The 1,226-nt window shown below is 43.8% G+C and overlaps 1 protein-coding gene across 1 annotated transcript in view; it reads right to left on the bottom strand.

The window, feature by feature from the left end:
* Positions 1–1,226, bottom strand: part of DDX10 (DEAD (Asp-Glu-Ala-Asp) box polypeptide 10) — a 224,382-nt gene that overhangs the window by 97,798 nt on the left and 125,358 nt on the right.

Below are 1,226 nucleotides of genomic sequence, written 5' to 3'. Positions count from 1 at the left end.
TCATTGTCCAATTCTCTGATGCATAACAAGTGATAGCAAAGACCATGGCCTGTATCAGACGCACCTTAGTCTCCAAAGAGACACCATTGCTCTTCAGTACTTTGGAGAGGTCCCTAAAAGCAGATGTTCCCATGGCAATCCATCTTCTAATTTCCTGGCTACTGGTGCCGAGAGTGTTGACTGTGGAGCCAAGCAAACTGAACCTGTGAACAATCTCAATCTCTTCACCATCCATCCTGAAGCTGCCAATAGGCCCAGTGGTGAGAATCTTTTGTCTTCCTGACATTGGCCTCAATCCATATTGGAGGCTGTAGTCCTTGACCCTCTGCAGCAAGCGCTTCACGTCCTCCTCCGTTTCAACAAGCAGGGTTGTATCATCTGCATATCACAGATTGTTGATAGATCTTCCACCAATCTTGACCCCACATTTCTCCTCATAGAGCCCAGCCTCCCGGATAATCTGTTCTGCATATAGGTTGAAAGGTATGGAGATAGGATGCATCCCTGGTGTATGCCCCTCCCAATTTTGAACCATGCTGTGTTCTCTTGCTCTGTTCTGACGACTGCCTCTTGGTCCTAGTATAGGTTTCTTATTATCACAATCAAGTGTTCTGGGATTCCCATTCTTCTCAGATTCAGCCACAGTTTGTTATGATCCACACAGACAAATGCCTTTGCATAGTCATTCCTCTGGTACTTCCTGCTTTCAGCTAAGATCCATCTAACATTAGCTACAATATCCCTAGCATCACAACCCCTTCTAAACCCAGCCTGGACTTCTGGCAGTTCTCTGCTGGTGTGCTGTTCCAGTCGTTTTTCGATAATCTTCAGTAGAATTTTGCTTGCATGTGAAATCAATGAGATTGTTCTATAGTTTCCACACTCTGTTGGGTCGCCCTTCCTTGGGATGGAAACAAATACAGATCTCTTCCAGTCAGTTGACCAAGTGGTTGTTCTCCAGATTTCTTGGCACAACTTGGTGAGCACATCCAGGGCAGCATCTATTAGCTGAAATATGTCAATTGGTATACCATCTATTACTGGGGCTTTATTTTTGCTATTTCCTTCAAAGCAGCTTGAACTTCTGCCTTCATCACCATAGGCTCTTGCTCATATGTTGTTTCATAAAATTCTTCTGTGTCTTCCAATTCCTTTTGATACAGTGACTCAGTATATTCCTTCCATCTTCTTTTAATACTTCCTGGATCATTTAATATTCTGCCCAA

The sequence above is a fragment of the Elephantulus edwardii genome, unplaced genomic scaffold (genome assembly GCF_000299155.1).
Source record: "Elephantulus edwardii isolate Elephantulus edwardi_28Jun2011 unplaced genomic scaffold, EleEdw1.0 scaffold00245, whole genome shotgun sequence".
Lineage (NCBI taxonomy): Eukaryota > Metazoa > Chordata > Mammalia > Macroscelidea > Macroscelididae > Elephantulus > Elephantulus edwardii.
This window is presented reverse-complemented; position numbering and strand designations above follow the sequence as displayed.